Here is a 24,077-nt window from a genome sequence, read left to right as displayed (position 1 = left end):
AGTTCAGTAATAAAGTGCCTGAGTACCAGGTGGCGGGCTCCTTACCGGCTACCTACTTTAAAACCTAACACTTATGTTTTGTTTTCCATAGGAACCTCCAGACTTCTGTTGAGAGTTTACATTCTTACCAACAGTGCAATTGGGTTTCCCACGCTCCCCCCTCACAGTCCTGCCAATATTTGTTGTTCAAATTCACAGTGTTCGCCAATCTAACTATGGTGAGATGGAATTTCAGAGTTGTTTGGATTTGCATTCCTTTGGGAGTAAACAACTTAAAAAACCATTAAAAGCTGAGCATAGTGGCTCATGCCTGTCATCCTATCTACTCACAAGGCTGGGATCTGCGGATCATGATGCCATGACAGCCTGGGTAGGAAAGTCCCCAACTAACCAGCAAAAAAGCCGGAAGTGGAGGTGAGGCTCAAGCGGTACAGTGCTCTCCTTGAGCAAAAAAGCCCAGCGACAGCACCCAGGCCCAGAGTTCAAGCCCCCATAACGGCATACACAGAGACGCAGACACACACACACACACACACACACACACAGATCTAATAGGTTACCACTCCTAACAGCAAAAAAGACGTGGTATGTTTTTCCCTTGAAAGAGAAAAATGTAGGAATTTACAAATATTCACACGTATTTGTTTCTCACTTCATCTTCAGGTTTAAATGCTCAGTAACCACGACTTCCTCCACAAATATCGTCCCCCGGGTCTCACGGCTTTTTACCTAGTTATTTATTCAATCATTGTAAGTGATTAACACCGTAGCAGTGTCGTCGAGGCTCCCAAGGCTTGCAAGCGGAACTCAAATCTAGATTGGGACTTTTTTTAGGCTAAAGAAACAGCGAATGGGAACCGGACGAGGTTTAGAGTAACGCGGCACACACTCTCACAGCGCGCATGCGCCTGCGGGAGCTCGCGCAAAGACTTCCGGGAAACGACCGGATCCCCAATCGCAGCCCGAGGCTGGCTGGAGGCAATTTCGGATGGGAGCCGAGCCCGCCGCGCCCTCGCCTTCTGCTTGCACACTTTGGTGCGAATGAAGCCTACCGGGGCCGCAGCTGTGGCGGTTCCGCTGCCGTGGCTGCGGGAGGCTGAGCGGAGCGTCTGGTCGTCCTCTGCGCGCTGAGCGGACGGCAGCGAACGCTTTTCCAGACGTGGGGTTCCAGCCTTTCCCGATCCTCCGGGCCCCGGGTTGCAGCCTCCCGAGGGAGCGGCCTCGGGACCCCGGCGTCCGCAGCTCCCAGGCGCCGTCGGTCGTCCGCCGCGGTCGAGGAGGCCCAGCCCGAGTCCGATGACGAGGTGTTGCTGGTGGCGGCGTTCGAGGCCGAGCAGCGGCTGAGGGGAGAGAATGGCGGCTTCTGCACCTCCTCGGGCGCCCTGTGGATTTCTCCTACCAATTGTCCGGTCCGAGACTACCAGCTGCGCAGCTCCCGGACCGCCCTGTTGTGTAACCCGCTCGTCTGCCTGCCTACCGGGCTGGGGAAGACCTTCATTGCCGCAGTGGTCATGTACAATTTCTACCGTTGGTTCCCTTCTGGCAAGGTGGTTTTCATGGCGCCCACCAAGCCTTTGGTGACACAACAGATGGAGGCTTGCTACCAGGTGATGGGTATTCCGCAACCCCACATGGCCGAACTGACAGGTATGTTAGTAGGAATGGATGAAGAGCCGGATTCCCAAGGGGATGTGGACATATTCTGGTGGAAATAGAACTACTGGAACTCCTGCACCATGTACAGTAGTTCGCATGCAAACATACACATATCCCATTTTCTCCCATGGCAGGTTTTGTAGCAAGTCTAGTACTGATTACTTTATTTAGCTTTCAGAGATTACCTTTGTATAGCTTGTCAATGTTTGGAAGCAGTGAAGAGTGTATAATCTCTAGATAATTGTGGTATTCTCCGTTGTACGTTTTTGCTTCTCTTCAATTCTTATGCACTTCTGCAGGAATTCTGTAAATATAACCTACTTGTGGCCTTTGGTTAGAGGCAGCTTTGACATTTGGGCAACATCAGCGCTTTAATGTGTGGCCTAATAGGCCTGGCATGAGTAGCCCCTGCCTGTGCTCCCAGCTACCTCGAGGCTGCAATGGGGAGGATGAAGGTTCCAGGCCAAAAAACAAACCAACAAACAAAAAAAAGTTGACAAGTCTCTAACTAGAAGAGGCTGGGCCTGGGGTTTCCCAACTGGCATCCGAACTTAATGGGAACATCAATAGGAAGATAGTTATTCAGGCTTTCCCTGGGCAAAGTGAGTCCCATGTCTTCAAAATCAGGAGAGCCTCTGCCTTAGCAAGTGCATAAAGCCTTCAGTTCCAACATCAGGTCCACTAATCAATCAGTAACAAAAAATAATGAAAATATCACTCCAGTGCATTGTGAAAATTGTTCTTCACTTAACCAGTGTACCAAGCCATTCATAAAGTTGTCCAGATTATATGACTTTGTAGATAAACAATATGAAGTTTATTTATTGGCTGAATTGCAGATTCAGATTCATTCTACCACTTGAGCCACACCTCCAGCTTCAGTGTGAAGTTTAGAGGTAGACTGTCACTTTAATTTGTAGGTTCTACTCTAGCTGTCATCAGGAAGGAAATGTGGTCCAGCAAGAGAGTTCTGTTTCTTACACCTCAGGTCATGGTAAATGACCTTACTAGAGGAGCTTGTCCTGCTGCTGATGTCAAGTGTGTAGTTGTTGATGAAGCTCATAAGGCTCTTGGAAACTATGCTTATTGCCAGGTAAGAATTTTGTGTGGTGTATTCTGTAGTGTATATTGTTAAGATGTATTTTGCAGGGGATCATTATTAGTGATGGAAGTTTTTGATGGTTGTTTATTATCCCGGAATAGGTGATCATAGGAAATACTTAGTCTTGCTCACTTTTTAAAAAATTTTGTTTCGGGCTGGGGATATAGCCTAGTGGCAAGAGTGCCTGCCTCGGATACACGAGGCCCTAGGTTCGATTCCCCAGCACCACATATACAGTAAACGGCCAGAAGCGGCGCTGTGGCTCACGTGGCAGAGTGCTAGCCTTGAGCGGGAAGAAGCCAGGGACAGTGCTCAGGCCCTGAGTCCAAGGCCCAGGACTGGCCAAGTTTTGCCAGTCCTGGGCCTTGAACTCAGGGCCTGAGCATCATCCCTGGCTTCTTTTTGCTCAAGGCTTGCGCTCTGCCACTTGAACCACAGTGCTACTTCTGGCTTTTTCTGTATATGTGCTGCTGAGTAATTAAACCCAGGGCTTCATGCATACAAGGCAAGCACTCTACCACTAGGCCATATTCCCAGCCCCTGTCTTGGTTACGTTAATCAGTGTCTCTGCTCTCCCTCCCTCTCCCTATCCCTTTCTCCTTTTTTTCTTTCCTTTTCCTTTTTCAAAAAAACTTAACAGATGTCAGGTGCCGGTCATGGATGGCACAGTGAGGTAAAGTAGGATATTGGTAGAGTTTGGAAGCTAAGATAATAATTCAAGGACTGTAAGTAGACATATAGGACTATTCCATGGCAGCCAGGCCAGGTAATTTTAAATGTCAATATCATAAGGACGAAATATGTACCTGCCTAATACTGCCTTTCCTTTCTATGTAGATACCAAGTACAGGTGTGGGAGCAATGGGATGTACTTATAGAGGTCATTTACTTCTCGCCACTAAATAGAAATGATTTCTATTTATCTGTTATGATAAGGACACTGGCCCTACCTGTCCTACTTAAGGAACAGAACATGAAGCATGCATTTTATTCTTAGTAGTTTGAATGGACGGTGTAGGCTATAGGGAATATGACCTGCAAAGACTCATTAGAAATATTTAGCTGGAGCCAGCACCAGTGACTAACACCTGTAATCCTAGCTACTCAGGGGTCTGAGATCTCAGGATCACGGTTTGAAGGCAGCCCAGGCAGGAAGGTCCTTGAGGCTCTTATCTCCAGTTAACCACCAGAAAACTGGCAGTGGTACTGTGGCTCAAAGTGGTAGAATGCCAGCCTTAAGTGGAAAAAGCTCTGGCACAGCCCCCAGGCCCTGAGGTCCAGCCCCACAACCAACAACAAAAAAGAAGTATTTAGCTGGAGGCTGGGGTTGTGGCTCAAGAAGTAAGCCTTGCAAATGCAAGGCCTGGAAACAGGCCTTGAGTTGAATGTCCAGTACTGCTAGGAGAGGAAGGGAAGGAAGTAAAAGAAACAGTGTGATTAGGATGATACTTAAGGTTTAAGAGATTAGAGTGGAAAGGGAGCGTGATAGTGAATGCGAGATTGGAAGAGTAGCATGACTCCCAGGTTTCTGTTTTGGAACACTCACTTGTGAAAATGTGTGAGTTCTGGAGGCACAGTAGGTTTTGGGGAGAATGGAAAGGATTTGCCTTTGGTTTTAAATGAATTTCACTACCAGTTTATGGATGCATAATTTGGCTTCCTTGGAGACTTAAGTATGATTGACTTGTGTCTTTGTGTTAGGGAAAATTGGCATCTTTCTTATAGTTGATCTTTTTAACTATATCCTTGTAATGGACCTATTTTTCTATTTGTTCATGGTTCTAAATTGAACACATGTATGTTCAGATTTCCCTGTGAGAATGCTACTTTAAACTTTTTATTCTATTTGGAATCCATTTTGTAGATTTATCTTCTATTTAATTCATAGTCACATTCAATGACCTTTATTAAACTGCAAGTCTTCTGCACTCTACCACTTGATCCACAGCACCACTTTCATCTTCTTCTGAGTAGTTTATTGGGGATAGGAGCCTCATGGGGACTTTGCTTGGGGTGGCTATGAACCACGATCCTCAGATCTCAGCCTCAGGAATAGCTAGGCTTACAGGTGTGAGCCACCGCACCCGGCGTGGCTTCCTGTTTATGAGAAACAGTCTTGGTAGGTATAATGATACATCCACATGAAATAATCTTATTATTATAAACATTGCTATATCATTTAGAGGAGTCAGAACTGCCTTATAATCTGAAACAACACTGAATTCTGTCTACCATAAGAATATGATTTATGGCTGGGAATGTGGCTTAGTGCTAGAGTGCTTGCCTGGCATGCATGAAGCCCTGGGTTAGATCCCTCAGTACCACATAAATGGAAAAAGCTGGAAGTAGCACTGTGCCTCAAGTGACAGAGTGCAAGCTTTGAGGAAAAGAAGCTCAGAGACAGTGCTTAGGCATTGAGTTCAAGTCCTAGGACTGGCATAAAAAAAGAACAAAATGATTTATGAAAGCACCAATCCAATAAATGGTCACATTCAGTTCCTTTGGTTGCATCTATGACCCTTATTTAAAGTCCTTTTTTCATGTCCAAGGCCATCAGTTTTAGTACTTAGATCAAGTAGAATTGGCAATGAGAAATAAATTTGTCTTGTTTTTAGGTTTTGTTTTTGTGGTCCTGGAGATTACACCTCAGGGCCTTGGCCATGCCCAGCAAGCACTCAGTGAGTGAGATTCATCCCTCAGACTTCTGTTAGTTCTCAACTGAAATAATTCTGCTTCAGTCTCTGTTGTGTATAATGTTATGTCTTCATGCACAATCTGTCTCATGTTAAAAATATGATAAACAGTATTTTTTGAATGTTAAGATTCAGTATGAGTCTCAGGGAGCCCAGATCATTTCTCTACATAAATTATGCTCTGTGGTAGTTTTGCTTACTAGATCCCCAATGTACCAGTTAAGAAATATTAACAGACTAGATAGAGCAGCTTGTTTAATCAAGCCACTGCTATGCTTGCATTGGACAGGTGAAATCAATATTGTTTTCTTTTTCTTTCAGGTTTTAAGGAACTGTTTAAACATACGCATCACTTTAGAATTTTGGCACTTAGTGCCACACCAGGTAGTCATGTAAAGGTAAGTAAAATGTCTTTCCATTTATTAGCATTTCAGGGCTTGGAATGTGGCGTAGAGGTAGAATGCTTGCCTAGCATGCACAAAGCCCTGGCTTTGATTTCTCAGTACACATCAGCAGAAAAAGATGAAGTGGTGCTGTGTTCATCTGGTACAGGGTGACTGGCCCTGAGCAAAGAAATCTCAGGGACAGTGCCCCGGCCCTGAGTTCAAGACCTAGGACTGGAAAAACAAAAACAAAACACATTTCAGCAAATAAGAATTTTTGTATGGGCCAGGTCGATTTTCTATTCTAGTATTTACCTAGTTTGACTTTAAGACTACAGCCTTTCCACAACCTGCCTTAATTTTCTTTTGTGGGTGAAGTAGGTTTTTTTTTGCATTTTGTTTTTTTGTCAGTTGTGGAGCTTGAACTCTGGGTCTGGACGCTGTCCCTGAACTCTTGCTCTCAAGGTTTGTCCTCTCCGACTTGAGCCACAGCACCACTTCTGGCCGTTTCTGTAGATGTGGTGCTGAGGAATCGAACCCTGGGCTTCATGTGTGTGAGGTAAGCACTCTTGCCACTAGGCCATATTCCCAGTCCCCACTAATGGTTTTCTAGTGGTTAACTGGAGGTAAGAGTCTCATGGGCAACTGCACGGGTTGGCTTTGAAGTTTACATCCTCAGATCTCAGCCTCCTGAGTAGCTAGGATTACAGGTGTGAGCCACTTGCATCTGCCTTTATTTTTTTTAATACATACATATATATATATATATATATATATATATATATATATATAGTTAAGCAGTATTGTTTTTCTTCTTTTCTTTTTTGGTACTGGGGATGGAATCCAGGATGTTGGTTGCACTTGCTATGCAAGCGCTTTGCCACTGAGCTACATCCCAGTCCTGCAGGAGGCTTTTTTTTTTTCCTGTTTTTATTTGATTTGCTATTTGTTTGTTGATGTGGGGCTTGGCCATGTTGCCCAGTCGGGTCTTACACTTCTTGAACTTCTGTGCTCTAAGAGATCTTCCAACCTCAACATCCCACTTACCTGCTGAACTTAGCTACTCTTTGGATCAGTAGTTTTATGGCTTCAGTGTTATTTTGTTGTTGCTGCTATTTTTTTCTAATTTTTTGTTAATATACTGGTGATGGACAAAGGGGTTACAGTTCCATAAATCAGGTAAAGAGTACATTTCTTTTTGGACAAACTTACTCCTTCCCTTGCTCTCTCCCTTAAAGCTATTTATTTAAAAATACCAATTAATGTACTAGGGCTATTTTTTAATTTATTTTATTTTTTGCCAGTACGAGGGCTTGAACTCAGGGCCTGAGCACTGCCCCTGGTTTGTTTTTGCTCAGTGCTAGTAGCACTCTACCTCTTGAGCCACAGCACCACTCCTGGCTTTTTCTCTTTATGTGGTGCTGAGGAATCGAACCCAGGGCTTCATGCATGCTAGGCAAGGAAGCACTCTACCACTAAGCCCCATTTGCAGCCCCTGCTTTTTATTTTTATTATTTTATGTTTTGCTGGTCCTGGGAGTTGAGCTCTGGGCCTGGGTTCTGTCCCTGAGTTTCTTTGTCTCAAGACTAGTTCAATCACTTGAGCCGTCACACCACTTCTGGCTTTTTCTGAGTAGTTTATTGGAGATAAAGGTCTCACGAAGCCAACGCTGGCTTCAAACTATGATCCTCAGATCTCATCTTCCTGAGTAGCTAGGATTACAGGTCTGAGCCAGCAGGGCCGGGCTATGACTACTTTTTAGTAATTGCTATGTATAGTTCTTTTTAGTTTAACTTGGAAATAATTTTAGACTTATGGAAAAATTTGTAAAAGTTTAAATCTTTGTCTTTCACTTAATTTCTGCTAATGCTGACATTAATACAACCATAGTAAGAATGCTAGTAGCTAATATACCAACTATAATTTGAATTCTGCTTGCCCATCAATGCCTCTTTTTCCCCATTGCGCAATCTAAAATCTTGAACTTAACTTACTGGTCTTATCTCCTTATTCCCTTCCAATCTGCAACAATTCCTTAGTCTTGTCTCTCATGAGCTGCATGTTTTGGAACAGCATTTTGTAGAATGTCACTCAGTTTGGTTTGTCTGGTATTTTGCAGACCAGAAGGGACGCTGTACATAGCTATGCTCAGCACATCCTGTCAGGGCTACACGGTGACTTACTTCTGGGGCTCCTAATCTAAGATGACGTCTTTTGTGTTTTCTTTTTTTTTTTTTTTTTTTTTTTTTGGCCAGTCCTGGGCCTTGGACTCAGGGCCTGAGCACTGTCCCTGGCTTCTTCCCGCTCAAGGCTAGCACTCTGCCACTTGAGCCACAGCGCCGCTTCTGGCCGTTTTCTGTATATGTGGTGCTGGGGAATCGAACCTAGGGCCTCGTGTATCCGAGGCAGGCACTCTTGCCACTAGGCTATATCCCCAGCCCATGATTTTTTAATTGTTAATATAATGGTGATGTATAAAGGGGTTACAGTTCCATAAATCAGGTAAAGAGTACATTTCTTTTTGGACAAAGTTACTCTTTTCCTTGCTCTCTCCCCTAAAGCTATTTATTAAAAAATACCAATTAATGTACTTTGGCTAATTTTTATTTTATTTTATTTTTTGCCAGTACGAGGGCTTGAACTCAGGGCCTGAGCACTGCCCCTGGTTTGTTTTTGCTCAGTGCTAGTAGCACTCTACCTCTTGAGCCACAGCACCACTCCTGGCTTTTTCTCTTTATGTGGTGCTGAGGAATCGAACCCAGGGCTTCATGCATGCTAGGCAAGGAAGCACTCTACCACTAAGCCCCATTTGCAGCCCCTGCTTTTTATTTTTATTATTTTATGTTTTGCTGGTCCTGGGAGTTGAGCTCTGGGCCTGGGTTCTGTCCCTGAGTTTCTTTGTCTCAAGACTAGTTCAATCACTTGAGCCGTCACACCACCTCTGGCTTTTTCTGAGTAGTTTATTGGAGATAAAGGTCTCACGAAGCCAACGCTGGCTTCAAACTATGATCCTCAGATCTCATCTTCCTGAGTAGCTAGGATTACAGGTCTGAGCCAGCAGGGCCGGGCTATGACTACTTTGTAGTAATTGCTATGTATAGTTCTTTTTAGTTTAACTTGGAAATAATTTTAGACTTATGGAAAAATTTGTAAAAGTTTAAATCTTTGTCTTTCACTTAATTTCTGCTAATGCTGACATTAATACAACCATAGTAAGAATGCTAGTAGCTAATATACCAACTATAATTTGAATTCTGCTTGCCTATCAATGCCTCTTTTTCCCCATTGCGCAATCTAAAATCTTGAACTTAACTTACTGGTCTTATCTCCTTATTCCCTTCCAATCTGTGACAATTCCTTAGTCTTGTCTCTCATGAGCTGCATGTTTTGGAACAGCATTTTGTAGAATGTCACTCAGTTTGGTTTGTCTGGCATTTTGCAGACCAGAAGGGACGCTGTACATAGCTATGCTCAGCACATCCTGTCAGGGCTACACGGTGACTTACTTCTGGTGCTCCTAATCTAAGATGACATCTTTTGGGTTTCTCCCTCTATAATGAATAAGTACCTAGTGGGGGAGATAGTTTGCACTATATTCGTGCTCTATTTTAGCATCTAATTGTGATCCAGCTGTCAACGATTACTTTTGTGTTTTCTTTAAAATCACTATTGCTGGGCTGGGGATATGGCCTAATGGCAAGAGTGCCTGCCTCATATACATGAGTCCCTGGGTTCGATTCCCCAGCACCACATATACAGAAAATGGCCAGAAGTGGCACTGTGGCTCAAGTGGCAGAGTGCTAGCCTTGAGCAAAAAGAAGCCAGGGACAGTGCTCAGACCCTGAGTCCAAGTCACAGGACTGGCCAAAAAAAAAAAAAAAAAATCACTATTACTACCCCTCCTCCATCCCTTTTCTCTTACTCACCCTTCCTCTTACCCTCCTTCTTTCCTTTGCTTCCTTTCAACAGATTGCTTAGTGAGTTCTAGACTAGCCTGGAACTCAAGGTCACCAGTCTCTGCCTTTCAAGTACTGTACTAGGTTTTCAGATGATTGGGGTATCCCATGAGTTCAGCTTCTATGCTTAACTGACATTCTTTTGTAACAAAGAGCTGTTATTTGTGAATTCACTTCTTTATATCTTTATGAACTAATATATATTGATTGTTTTCTATGGGCTACAGTCCATATTCAGTTTTGTTGCTCAGACTGGGTTAGCGTTGGCCATTGCAGAGCTTCTTCAACACAATTTCTATGTCCTTTAGATACATACGCGTCTCTATTTCCCTTTAAAACATTTAAAATTTTTCTGACATCACAAGATAATTTATGCTTATTTATTATTTACCTTGGCCTAGGCATAGAATCAACCATTTTTTAAAGAGCTCTTGTTCCCTATATTGGAGAATATTCAAAATGCAGATATTTTATTTCTTGGTGCTGGAACCAGGGTTGTTAGAATGCCAAGTGTGTACCCTTTCCACTTGGGAAAAATTCCAGCCCCCCCCTCAAGGATTTACAGCCCTCCTCTAAAATATGTTTGTCTATCTCTGTAAGATTACATTTGAAAAGTGCCAAAAATACGTTTATGAAATTTGTTAGAAATGCTCTAATGTTCTTATTAGAGAAATGTTACAGGTAGAAAAAAATGTTTCAAAATTATTTTTCTCCTGTTCTCATACGGTATGTGGAATGTGTAATTTTTTTTAATTTAAAAATTTTAAATTAAAAAATGATGTATGGCAGGGTTACAGTTACATAAGTTAGGTAATCAGTACATTTCTTGTGGAACATTTTTACCCCCTCCTTCATTTTTCTTCCAGTTTCCCTCTTCCTGTGGGTTTTTTTTGGGGTGAGGGGGTAGGAGGGTTATTTTGGTTTGCTTTTGAGACAGACTCTTGCTATCTGGGCCTATGCTGGCCTGAGACTCTTACTATTTCATTTCTGTATATAGTTAAAAAATCAACATGTTAAATAATTTATTCTGGGGCTAAGGATATGGCCTAGTGTCAAGAGAGCTTGCCTAGTATACATGAAGCCCTGGGTTTGATTCCCCAGCACCACATATACAGAAAATGGCCAGAAGTGGCGCTGTGGCTCAAGTGGGAGAGTGCTAGCCTTGAGCAAAAGGAAGTCAGGGACAGTGCTCAGGCACTGAGTCCAAGGCCCAGGACTGGCCAAAATATATAAAATAAAAAAATAATTTATTCTCATATTTTATGGATTTTGTGTAGGCTGTGCAGCAGGTTATTACTAACCTATTAATTGGGCAGATTGAGCTTTGTTCTGAAGATTCTGCAGATATTTTGCCATAGTCTCATGAAAGACGAGTTGTGAAGCTTGTTGTGCCCCTTGGGGAAGAACTGGCAGCCATCCAAAAGACATACATCCAGGTAAGCCTTTTTTCTCCTAGTTCTAGGTTTGCATAAATTCACTGGCAGAATCTAGAAAAGAGAACATACAGAATCCATATATTATAGAATCCATATATTGAAGAGGTCTTTGAAGTTATGAGTTTGGGGATGGATTAAAGATGATGAGTGATTTCTTTGCCACTTCTTCTATTGAGACATGAATATGTTCTTCTTTCTCAAAAGTGGGCAGGCTCTCTGAATGACCTACGGATTTTGATGATTGCATGTTAGCCACATGATTAAGAAAGCTAACCATGTAGAAGAAAAAGGAGTAATCAGATAGATCTATGAGCCCAGGTAACCTTTTACAAAGCTGCCAGCAATCTAATTCTCTAAACAATAAGGAGGATAGACTAGTTTTCCTCCAGTACTTCCATACATATTTTTTTCCTTTTTCTTTCTTTCTATTTTGCTTCGTTTTGGTTTTTTTTTTGCCAGTCGTGGGCCTTGAACTCAGGGCCTGAGCACTGTCCCTGCCTTCTTTTTGCTCAAGGATAGCACTCTACCACTTGAGCCACAGCACCACTTCCAGCTTTTTCTATATATGTGGTGCTGAGGAATCGTACCCAGGGCTTCATGTATACGAGGCAAGCACTTTACACTAGGCCATATTCCCAGCTGCATTCGTGTTGTTTTTTTTGTGTGTGTGTGATATTGGAATTTCTGTTCATGCCTTCCATTTGCTAGCCAAGCTTTCTAGCATTTGGGTCATACTTTTAAGGTAACTTTTTAAATTTTTGATATTTAATTATCATTTCAGCCTTTCAAGAAGTTCAAATCTCAGCTGGTGGCCCTCACCTGAAATCCTAGCTACTCAGGAGACTGATATCTGATGATTGTGGTTCAAGGCCATCCCAGGAAGAAAAGTCCATGAGCTGCTTATCCTCCATCAACCAGCAAAAAGCCAGAGTGGAGGTGTGGCTTAAGTGGTAGAGCACCAACCTGAGTGAAAGAGGGAGAACTTGAGGCCTTTATTTCAGGTGCCAGTAACTCCAAGGAAGGGAGGAAGGAAAGAAGGGGAGGGGAGGGACCTTTGTAAAACTAGTGTAGATTTCTTTCCAGTGGCAGCTACTTTGAAATTTTGTGGGGACACTGTTTCTTTTTTTTTTTTTAACATGATTGTCATTTTCTTTCTTTAATTAATTAATTAGTTTATTTATTTTTGCCATTCCTGGGCCTTGAACTCAAAACCTGAGCACTGTCCCTGGCTTCCTTTTTGCTCAAGGCTAGCACTCTGCCACTTGAGCCACAGTGCCACTTCTGGCTTTTTGTATATACATGTGTTGCTGAGGAATCAAACCCAGGGCTTCATGTATATGAGGCTAGCACTTTACCACTAGGCCATATTCCCAGCCCTGTGGTTTCTTTTTGTTGTTAAATCTCCATTACAAAGGGCAAAGGACAAACCAATACAACAGTGATACTTAACAAGACATTATGTTGGGGCTGGCAATTTGGCTTAATAGTAGAGTGCTTGCCTAGCATGCTTCAGGCTCTGAGTTTGATTCCTCAGCACCACATAAACAGAAAAAGCTGAAAGTGGCACTGTGGCTCAAGTGGTACAATGTTAGCCGTGAGCGAAAAGAAGCCAGGGACAGTGCCCCGGCCCTCAGTTCAGGCCACAGGACTGGCCAAAGGAAAAAAGAAAAAGAAAAAGAGAAAAAGAAAGAAAAGAAAAAGATAATATAAAGAAACTGTATAACTTGGGGGGAGGGCAGCACTAGGGAGGAACGGAGGTGGAACAAAATGGAGGAGGTAACTAGTTTACAAGAAATTTCCTCTCTGCCTTACATATGTAACTGTAGCCCCTCTGTACATCACCTTGAGAATGAAATTAAATAAAAAAAATCTTAGCATTATTTTTTCCTAAGTATTATTTATTGAAGATATAGAATATTCTGGTCATTCTCTCTTTTTTTCTTCTTTCTTTCCTCCAGACCTCCCTCCTGCCCCCACTCCTTTGGTGGCAGGGTCTTTCATAATAGATCAATCCCCTAAGCACTGAACTACATTCTTAACTCCAATATTTGCCTCATTTGTTAGTCATGTGCAGTTAGAATTTCACTTTGTTAATATGTTTAGAGTGCTTTTTTTGTAAGACAATGTATTCAGGAAAGCTGGAAGAGAGAGGTAAGAAATGTACTAAAATAAACAATTATTTGTCACTCTAGCAGCTGTTCATGTAGAGGTCTCTTTCTTCCTTCATTTACCATTAAGATTATTCCTGTGGGTTTACTATTTTCTTTCTGGAATGCTTGCTCCGTCAGAACATAACATCATAGACTCAACTCATCGTTCATGTTAACATACGTAGCCTCAAAGCTACGTAACTTTACTCTCTTTTAGATTCTTTTTTTTATTCTAAGGTGATGTACAGAGGAGTTACAGTTACTTAAGACAGTGCATTTCTTTTTGAACAGTGTCACACCCTCCCTCATTTTCTCCCAGTTCCTCCCATCCTGAACAGCTCCCCCCCAAGTTGTATAGTTCATTTCCAATGTAGTGACTGTCAAGTATCACTGCTGAATTAGTGCACAATTGGTCCTATTGTTCCTAAGCTTCCCTTCCCCGCCCCAAATGAGATAAACTTGTATACATGACAAAGGATACAGAAATAAAAAACGGCGACTAAAGGAAAAACTAGAAGAAAAGAGGGGGGAAAAAACCCACAAACAATATGATGAAAAAACTTGTTATTTCCATTTCTTGGAGTTCATTTGGACAAGCATCATTTTTTTTTTTTGGCCAGTCCTGGGCCTTGGACTCAGGGCCTGAGCACTGTCCCTGGCTTCTTCCCGCTCAAGGATAGCACTCTGCCACTTGAGCCACAGCGCCGCTTCTGGCCGCTTTCTGTGTATGTGGTGCTGGGGAATCGAACCTAGGGCCTCGTGTATCCGAGGCAGGCACTCTTGCCACTAGGCTATATCCCCAGCCCCGACAAGCATCATTTTTTGTGTTCATATGCACACAGCGCTTGAGCCCTATGATCCTCTCCTAAGAATATCCTCCTTTGTTCTCACTGTGTGAATGTTTAGAGTCCTGTTTAATCTATCATGTCCAAGTGTAATATTTTTGTCCTTTACTATCCATTAAGTTTATTTGTAGATTTATAGATACATTCTATCGATTACAAATGAGGGAAACCATATAGCCTATATTTCTTCAGGTCTGGCTTGCTTCAAGTCTGTTTCCTTACAAATGGGGCAATGTCCTTCTTTCTGTTGGAAGCATAAAATTCCATGGTGTACATATACCACATTCCCCTGACCCACTCAAGAAAATGTGATATATATATGTGTGTGTGTGTGTATACATATATATACACACACATACATACATACATACAATGAAGTTCTAGATTCTTAATTGTATTAATAACATTGTATTTATCAAAATTACCTATTTTCAACTGGCTATGTGGCTATGCCTGTAATCTTAGAACTCGGGAGGATGAGGCAGGAGGATTACAAGTTTGAGGCTAATTTGGGCTACAAAAAATAAAAATAAAAACATTTTCCACGGGAGGGAGGGGGGCATGAGGGACAAGGTAACAAACAGTACAAGAAATGTATCCAATGCCTAACGTATGAAACTGTAACCTCTCTGTACATCAGTTTGATAATAAAAATTTGAAAAAAAAACAACAAAAAACAACAACAACAAAAAAAAACAACACTTTCCACAACAAAACCAAGAAACAAAACTTATCTATTACCATCTTTTAGTCTTTTTTTTTTGTCCTAGAATCAGGGATCAGACATAGGACCCTGCACTTGCTAGGAGCTTCAATCTCCATCTCTATCCATTTCTTGATCCTTTGGTTTCCTTCCTTGGATTGTAAACTATGAGAGCAGCCAGCGTCATTTGTCTTAGTCATAAGATTCCCGGTATTTAAGAGGTACATTTGATGTGTGATGGATATTTAATACTGGTTGGAAGAATTAATGAATGAAATTAAAGACATTTCAATTTATTCAACCATCTGCAAACATTTACTTGGGACCTATGTGCTATTATTTGTTCTAGAGGTGGAAGATGCAGCAATGAAAAATACCACTGCACTCCTTTCATGGTCTTAGATTATAATGTTTGTAGGTTGAGGAGTGATGAAATGAAATAGATCAACATTTCAAAAAGAGAATAATAATTTTCTTCTTTTCTTTGTTGCCAGTTCAGGGGCTTGAACTCGAGGCCTGGGCATGGTCCCTAAGCTTCTTTTGCTAAACGCTAGCACTCTACCACTGAGGCCCCAGCACCACTTGTGGTTTCTTCTGTTTATGTAGTGCTGAGGAATGAAACTCAGAGCTTGATGCATACTAGGCAAGCACTCTACCACTAAGCTACATTCCTAGCCCTTCTTCTTTTTCCTTCTGCCAATCCTGGAGCTAGAACTTGCCTGGACACTGTCTATAAGCTTGTTTTGTTTGGCTAGCTAGCATTCTACTTTTTGAGCCACAGCAAGACTTCTGGCTTTCTCTGAGTAGTTCATTGGAAATAAGAGTTTAATCTTGGGGCTGGAAATGTGGCTTAGTGGTAAAGTGCTTGCCTAGCATGCATGAAGCCCTGGGGTCGATTCCTCAGCACCACATACACAGACAAAAGCCAGAAGTGGCGCTGGGGCTCAAGTGGCAGAGTGCTAGCCTTGAGCAAAAAGAAGCCAGGGACAGTGCTCAGGCCCTCAGTTAAAGCCCCAGGACTGGCAAAAAAAAAAAAAGAGTTTAATTTTTGCTGTCCAGGCTGGTTTTGAACTGTGATGCTCAGATCCTGAGTTGCGTGGATTACAGGTGTGAGCCCTAGCTTGTGAGGCCCATGTTTAGATACTATCCAGGTTTAGATGTCAACGATGCTTCAATTTTATTATCTATGCTGTGTTAGCCCAAAACTGCATTTCAAAACAAACTTTATTAAATATATTAATTACTTTAACGTGGCAAAAATTAATATGTTTGAAAAAAGTTCTTTAAACTTACAGTATTTTATTTTTCCATTGCATTATTTGCTGGAACCTATAATATGACTTGGTTTTATTTTTCTAAATGAACAAATAGTACAAGAAGAAAAGAAAATCTTTTTCCCATTTCCTGGAGTTCATTTATGTAAATATTATTTTATATGATCAGAGGCACGTGTGCATTGTGCCTTTGTGTTTTTCCCTTCAGAGTGTCCTCCTTTGATCTGACTGTGTGTGAATGCCTACAGTCCCGTGCAGTTTATCATGTTCTGCTATATGTTAGTTAGCAAATAGGTCTTTGTTATTTTTTGGGGTTTTTTTTTTTGCCAGTCCTGGGCCTTGGACTTGGCCTGAGCACTGTCCCTGCTTCTTTTTGCTCAAGGCTAACACTCTGCCACTTGTGCTACAGCACCACTTCTGGCAATTTTCTATATATGTGGTGCTGGGCAATCAAACCCAGGGCTTCATGTATACGAGGCAAGCACTCTTGCCACTAGGCCGTATTCCCAGCTGGTATATTTTAGAGAAAAACTTTGTTGTTGGTCTCTCTGCACTATGCTTACCTCACTTGACATGATTTGTTCTAGATCCATCCATTTCACTGCAAATGACCTAATATGATTCTTTCTAATGGCTGTGCAAGTTTCCATTCTGTACCGGTACCACATTTTTTTGGTAGGGCATCTGGGGTATTTCCACAACTTCGCTACTGTAAATAATACAGCAATGAACATGGATGTGCAAGTGTCTTTATAGTATCCTGGTTTGTGATGTTCTACGTAGATACTCAGGAATGATATGGCTGGGTGGTGAGGAAGGTATATGTTTAAGTTTGCTTTTTTGTTTAGTTTCTCCAGTCCTGAGGCTGAACTGAGGGCCTGGGCAGTGTCCCTAGGCTTTTTCTCAAGGCGAGCACTGTAGCACCACTTCCAGCCTTTTCTGTTTATGTAGTACTGAAGAATTGAACTCAGGTTTCATGCATGCTTGGCAAGCGCTCTACTGCTAAGCCACGTGTCCACCCCTTATGTTTGGTTTTCTCGGTTTTTTTTTAGTTTCTTTGCCAGTCTGGGAGCTTGGACTCAGGGCCTGAGCACTGTCCCCCTGGCTTCTTTTTGCTCAAGGCTAGCACTCTGCCACTTGAGCCACAGCGCCACTTCTGGCCATTTTCTATATATGTGGTGCTGGGGAATCGAACCCAGGGCTTCATGTATACGAGGCAAGCACTCTTGCCAGTAGGCCATGTCCCCAGCCCAACAATATGTTTGGAATGTTAAGATTCAGTATGAGTCTCAGGGAGCCAGATCATTTTTCTCCATATATAATGCTCAGTGGTAGTTCTGCTTACTAGATCGCCAAATGTACCAATTAAAAATTATTAACAGACTAGATAGAGCAGCTTGTTTAATCAAAGCACTGCTATGCTTGCATTGGACAGGTGAAATCAATATTGTTTTCTTTTTCTTTCAGGTTTTAAGGAACTGTTTAAACATACGCATCACTTTAGAATTTTGGCACTTAGTGCCACACCAGGTAGTCATGTAAAGGTAAGTAAAATGTCTTTCCATTTATTAGCATTTCAGGGCTTGGAATGTGGCGTAGAGGTAGAATGCTTGCCTAGCATGCACAAAGCCCTGGCTTTGATTTCTCAGTACACATCAGCAGAAAAAGATGAAGTGGTGCTGTGTTCATCTGGTACAGGGTGACTGGCCCTGAGCAAAGAAATCTCAGGGACAGTGCCCCGGCCCTGAGTTCAAGACCTAGGACTGGAAAAACAAAAACAAAACACATTTCAGCAAATAAGAATTTTTGTATGGGCCAGGTCGATTTTCTATTCTAGTATTTACCTAGTTTGACTTTAAGACTACAGCCTTTCCACAACCTGCCTTAATTTTCTTTTGTGGGTGAAGTAGGTTTTTTTTTGCATTTTGTTTTTTTGTCAGTTGTGGAGCTTGAACTCTGGGTCTGGACGCTGTCCCTGAACTCTTGCTCTCAAGGTTTGTCCTCTCCGACTTGAGCCACAGCACCACTTCTGGCCGTTTCTGTAGATGTGGTGCTGAGGAATCGAACCCTGGGCTTCATGTGTGTGAGGTAAGCACTCTTGCCACTAGGCCATATTCCCAGTCCCCACTAATGGTTTTCTAGTGGTTAACTGGAGGTAAGAGTCTCATGGGCAACTGCACGGGTTGGCTTTGAAGTTTACATCCTCAGATCTCAGCCTCCTGAGTAGCTAGGATTACAGGTGTGAGCCACTTGCATCTGCCTTTATTTTTTTTAATACATACATATATATATATATATATATATATATATATATATATATAGTTAAGCAGTATTGTTTTTCTTCTTTTCTTTTTTGGTACTGGGGATGGAATCCAGGATGTTGGTTGCACTTGCTATGCAAGCGCTTTGCCACTGAGCTACATCCCAGTCCTGCAGGAGGCTTTTTTTTTTTCCTGTTTTTATTTGATTTGCTATTTGTTTGTTGATGTGGGGCTTGGCCATGTTGCCCAGTCGGGTCTTACACTTCTTGAACTTCTGTGCTCTAAGAGATCTTCCAACCTCAACATCCCACTTACCTGCTGAACTTAGCTACTCTTTGGATCAGTAGTTTTATGGCTTCAGTGTTATTTTGTTGTTGCTGCTATTTTTTTCTAATTTTTTGTTAATATACTGGTGATGGACAAAGGGGTTACAGTTCCATAAATCAGGTAAAGAGTACATTTCTTTTTGGACAAACTTACTCCTTCCCTTGCTCTCTCCCTTAAAGCTATTTATTTAAAAATACCAATTAATGTACTAGGGCTATTTTTTAATTTATTTTATTTTTTGCCAGTACGAGGGCTTGAACTCAGGGCCTGAGCACTGCCCCTGGTTTGTTTTTGCTCAGTGCTAGTAGCACTCTACCTCTTGAGCCACAGCACCACTCCTGGCTTTTTCTCTTTATGTGGTGCTGAGGAATCGAACCCAGGGCTTCATGCATGCTAGGCAAGGAAGCACTCTACCACTAAGCCCCATTTGCAGCCCCTGCTTTTTATTTTTATTATTTTATGTTTTGCTGGTCCTGGGAGTTGAGCTCTGGGCCTGGGTTCTGTCCCTGAGTTTCTTTGTCTCAAGACTAGTTCAATCACTTGAGCCGTCACACCACTTCTGGCTTTTTCTGAGTAGTTTATTGGAGATAAAGGTCTCACGAAGCCAACGCTGGCTTCAAACTATGATCCTCAGATCTCATCTTCCTGAGTAGCTAGGATTACAGGTCTGAGCCAGCAGGGCCGGGCTATGACTACTTTTTAGTAATTGCTATGTATAGTTCTTTTTAGTTTAACTTGGAAATAATTTTAGACTTATGGAAAAATTTGTAAAAGTTTAAATCTTTGTCTTTCACTTAATTTCTGCTAATGCTGACATTAATACAACCATAGTAAGAATGCTAGTAGCTAATATACCAACTATAATTTGAATTCTGCTTGCCCATCAATGCCTCTTTTTCCCCATTGCGCAATCTAAAATCTTGAACTTAACTTACTGGTCTTATCTCCTTATTCCCTTCCAATCTGCAACAATTCCTTAGTCTTGTCTCTCATGAGCTGCATGTTTTGGAACAGCATTTTGTAGAATGTCACTCAGTTTGGTTTGTCTGGTATTTTGCAGACCAGAAGGGACGCTGTACATAGCTATGCTCAGCACATCCTGTCAGGGCTACACGGTGACTTACTTCTGGGGCTCCTAATCTAAGATGACGTCTTTTGTGTTTTCTTTTTTTTTTTTTTTTTTTTTTTTTGGCCAGTCCTGGGCCTTGGACTCAGGGCCTGAGCACTGTCCCTGGCTTCTTCCCGCTCAAGGCTAGCACTCTGCCACTTGAGCCACAGCGCCACTTCTGGCCGTTTTCTGTATATGTGGTGCTGGGGAATCGAACCTAGGGCCTCGTGTATCCGAGGCAGGCACTCTTGCCACTAGGCTATATCCCCAGCCCTACTTTTCTGTTTTCTTTAAAATCACTATTGCTGGGCTGGGGATATGGCCTAATGGCAAGAGTGCCTGCCTCATATACATGAGTCCCTGGGTTCGATTCCCCAGCACCACATATACAGAAAATGGCCAGATGTGACGCTGTGGCTCAAGTGGCAGAGTGCTAGCCTTGAGCAAAAAGAAGCCAGGGACAGTGCTCAGACCCTGAGTCCAAGTCACAGGACTGGCCAAAAAAAAAAAAAAATCACTATTACTACCCCTCCTCCATCCCTTTTCTCTTACTCACCCTTCCTCTTACCCTCCTTCTTTCCTTTGCTTCCTTTCAACAGATTGCTTAGTGAGTTCTAGACTAGCCTGGAACTCAAGGTCTCCAGTCTCTGCCTTTCAAGTACTGTACTAGGTTTTCAGATGATTGGGGTATCCCATGAGTTCAGCTTCTATGCTTAACTGACATTCTTTTGTAACAAAGAGCTGTTATTTGTGAATTCACTTCTTTATATCTTTATGAACTAATATATATTGATTGTTTTCTATGGGCTACAGTCCATATTCAGTTTTGTTGCTCAGACTGGGTTAGCGTTGGCCATTGCAGACCTTCTTCAACACAATTTCTATGTCCTTTAGATACATACGCGTCTCTATTTCCCTTTAAAACATTTAAAATTTTTCTGACATCACAAGATAATTTATGCTTATTTATTATTTTCCTTGGCCTAGGTATAGAATCAAGCATTTTTTAAAGAGCTCTTGTTCCCTATACTGGAGAATATTCAAAATGCAGATATTTTATTTCTTGATGCTGGAACCAGGGTTGTTAGAATGCCAGGTGTGTACTCTTTCCACTTGGGAAAAATTCCAGCCCCCCCCTCAAGGATTTACAGCCCTCCTCTAAAATATGTTTGTCTATCTCTGTAAGATTACATTTGAAAAGTGCCAAAAATACGTTTACGAAATTTGTTAGAAATGCTCTAATGTTCTTATTAGAGAAATGTTACAGGTAGAAAAAAATGTTTCAAAATTATTTTTCTCCTGTTCTCATACGGTATGTGGAATGTGTAATTTTTTTTAATTTAAAAATTTTAAATTAAAAAATGATGTATGGCAGGGTTACAGTTACATAAGTTAGGTAATCAGTACATTTCTTGTGGAACATTTTTACCCCCTCCGTCATTTTTCTTCCAGTTTCCCTCTTCCTGTGGGTTTTTTTTGGGGGGAGGGTGTAGGAGGGTTATTTTTGTTTGCTTTTGAGACAGACTCTTGCTATCTGGGCCTATGCTGGCCTGAGACTCTTACTATTTCATTTCTGTATATAGTTAAAAAATCAACATGTTAAATAATTTATTCTGGGGCTGAGGATATGGCCTAGTGTCAAGAGAGCTTGCCTAGTATACATGAAGCCCTGGGTTCGATTCCCCAGCACCACATATACAGAAAATGGCCAGAAGTGGCGCTGTGGCTCAAGTGGCAGAGTGCTAGCCTTGAGCAAAAGGAAGTCAGGGACAGTGCTCAGGCCCTGAGTCCAAGGCCCAGGACTGGCCAAAATATATAAAATAAAAAAATAATTTATTCTCATATTTTATGGATTTCGTGTAGGCTGTGCAGCAGGTTATTACTAACCTACTAATTGGGCAGATTGAGCTTTGTTCTGAAGATTCTGCAGATATTTTGCCATAGTCTCATGAAAGACGAGTTGTGAAGCTTGTTGTGCCCCTTGGGGAAGAACTGGCAGCCATCCAAAAGACATACATCCAGGTAAGCCTTTTTTCTCCTAGTTCTAGGTTTGCATAAATTCACTGGCAGAATCTAGAAAAGAGAACATACAGAATCCATATATTATAGAATCCATATATTGAAGAGGTCTTTGAAGTTATGAGTTTGGGGATGGATTAAAGATGATGAGTGATTTCTTTGCCACTTCTTCTATTGAGACATGAATATGTTCTTCTTTCTCAAAAGTGGGCTGGCTCTCTGAACGACCTACGGAATTTGATGATTGCATGTTAGCCACATGGTTAAGAAAGCTAACCATGTAGAAGAAAAAGGAGTAATCAGATAGATCTATGAGCCCAGGTAACCTTTTACAAAGCTGCCAGCAATCTAATTCTCTAAACAATAAGGAGGATAGACTAGTTTTCCTCCAGTACTTCCATACATATTTTTTTCCTTTTTCTTTCTTTCTATTTTGCTCCGTTTTGTTTTTTTTTGCCAGTCGTGGGCCTTGAACTCAGGGCCTGAGCACTGTCCCTGGCTTCTTTTTGCTCAAGGATAGCACTCTACCACTTGAGCCACAGCACCACTTCCAGCTTTTTCTATATATGTGGTGCTGAGGAATCGTACCCAGGGCTTGATGTATACGAGGCAAGCACTTTACACTAGGCCATATTCCCAGCTGCATTCGTGTTGTTTTTGTGTGTGTGTGTGATATTGGAATTTCTGTTCATGCCTTCCATTTGCTAGCCAAGCTTTCTAGCATTTGGGCCATACTTTTAAGGTAACTTTTTAAATTTTTGATATTTAATTATCATTTCAGCCTTTCAAGAAGTTCAAATCTCAGCTGGTGGCCCTCACCTGAAATCCTAGCTACTCAGGAGACTGATATCTGATGATTGTGGTTCAAGGCCATCCCAGGAAGAAAAGTCCATGAGCTGCTTATCCTCCATCAACCAGCAAAAAGCCAGAGTGGAGGTGTGGCTTAAGTGGTAGAGCACCAACCTGAGTGAAAGAGGGAGAACTTGAGGCCTTTATTTCAGGTGCCAGTAACTCCAAGGAAGGGAGGAAGGAAAGAAGGGGAGGGGAGGGGTGGGACCTTTGTAAAACTAGTGTAGATTTCTTTCCAGTGGCAGCTACTTTGAAATTTTGTGGGGACACTGTTTTTTTTTTTTTTAACATGATTGTCATTTTCTTTCTTTAATTAATTAATTAGTTTATTTATTTTTGCCATTCCTGGGCCTTGAACTCAGAACCTGAGCACTGTCCCTGGCTTCCTTTTTGCTCAAGGCTAGCACTCTGCCACTTGAGCCACAGCGCCACTTCTGGCTTTTTGTATATACATGTGTTGCTGAGGAATTGAACCCAGGGCTTCATGTATATGAGGCTAGCACTTTACCACTAGGCCATATTCCCAGCCCTGTGGTTTCTTTTTGTTATTAAATCTCCATTACAAAGGGCAAAGGACAAACCAATACAACAGTGATACTTAACAAGACATTATGTTGGGGCTGGCAATTTGGCTTAATAGTAGAGTGCTTGCCTAGCATGCTTCAGGCTCTGAGTTTGATTCCTCAGCACCACATAAACAGAAAAAGCTGAAAGTGGCGCTGTGGCTCAAGTGGTACAATGTTAGCCGTGAGCGAAAAGAAGCCAAGGACGGTGCCCCGGCCCTCAGTTCAGGCCACAGGACTGGCCAAAGGAAAAAAGAAAAAGAAAAAGAGAAAAAGAAAGAAAAGAAAAAGATAATATAAAGAAACTGTATAACTTGGGGGGGGGGCAGCACTAGGGAGGAACGGAGGTGGAACAAAATGGAGGAGGTAACTAGTTTACAAGAAATTTCCTCTCTGCCTTACATATGTAACTGTAGCCCCTCTGTACATCACCTTGACAATGAAATTAAATAAAAAAATCTTAGCATTATTTTTTCCTAAGTATTATTTATTGAAGATATAGAATATTCTGGTCATTCTCTCTTTTTTTCTTCTTTCTTTCCTCCAGTCCTCCCTCCTGCCCCCACTCCTTTGGTGGCAGGGTCTTTCATAATAGATCAGTCCCCTAAGCACTGAACTACATTCTTAACTCCAATATTTGCCTCATTTGTTAGTCATGTGCAGTTAGAATTTCACTTTGTTAATATGTTTAGAGTGCTTTTTTTGTAAGACAATGTATTCAGGAAAGCTGGAAGAGAGAGGTAAGAAATGTA

The 24,077-nt window shown here is 41.9% G+C and overlaps 1 protein-coding gene and 1 pseudogene across 1 annotated transcript in view; both read left to right on the top strand.

Moving 5' to 3' along the window:
* The first annotated feature begins 902 nt into the window (after positions 1 to 902).
* On the top strand, positions 903 to 22,168 carry LOC125362984 (annotated as a pseudogene).
* Positions 21,803 to 24,077, top strand: part of LOC125362983 (Fanconi anemia group M protein homolog) — a 33,445-nt gene continuing 31,170 nt past the window's right edge. Inside the window, exon 1 of the mRNA XM_048361984.1 lies at positions 21,803 to 21,916. The gene's annotated coding sequence lies outside the window, so the exon portion shown is untranslated. The remainder of the gene's footprint in view (positions 21,917 to 24,077) is intronic.

Source organism: Perognathus longimembris, chromosome 14 (assembly GCF_023159225.1).
Source record: "Perognathus longimembris pacificus isolate PPM17 chromosome 14, ASM2315922v1, whole genome shotgun sequence".
NCBI lineage: Eukaryota > Metazoa > Chordata > Mammalia > Rodentia > Heteromyidae > Perognathus > Perognathus longimembris.
Note: the sequence above shows the minus strand (reverse complement) of the source record. Positions and strands in the feature narration are given on the sequence as shown.